Here is a 583-nt window from a genome sequence, read left to right on the forward strand (position 1 = left end):
CTGATTAACAGGAGAATCTATTCTATAAATGATGGATTTCTGATCATAAGTGTAGTAAATTCATGTATAGCTGAATTGAACAAATTTAATCTCTCATATGGGCAATGACAAAGAATGTTCAAACTACCATACAAGTGTACTCAGTTCACATGCTAGCAAGGTTGTGCACAAAATCCTTCAAGCTAGGCTCCAGCAATATGTGAACCAAGAAATTCCAGATGTACAAGCTGGGTTTTGAAGAGGCAGAGAAACCAGAGATCAAATTGCCAACATTCATTGTATCTTAGAGGAAGCAAGGGAATTCTAGAAAAAACATCTACTACTGCTTCATTGACTACACCGAAGCCTTTGACTCTCAGGATCACAACAAACTGTTTGAAAAATTCTTAAACAGATGGGAGTACCAGACCACCTTACTTATGACCCGAGAAACCTGTATGCGGGTCAAGAAGCAACAGTTAGAACCATACATGGAACAGACTGATTCAAAATTGAGAAAGGAGTATGACAAGGCTGGATATTGTCACCCTGCTGATTTAATTTATATGCAAAATACATCATGCAAAATTCTGGGCTGGATGAA

The sequence above is a fragment of the Bison bison genome, unplaced genomic scaffold (assembly GCF_000754665.1).
Source record: "Bison bison bison isolate TAMUID 2011002044 unplaced genomic scaffold, Bison_UMD1.0 scf7180017864469, whole genome shotgun sequence".
Lineage (NCBI taxonomy): Eukaryota > Metazoa > Chordata > Mammalia > Artiodactyla > Bovidae > Bison > Bison bison.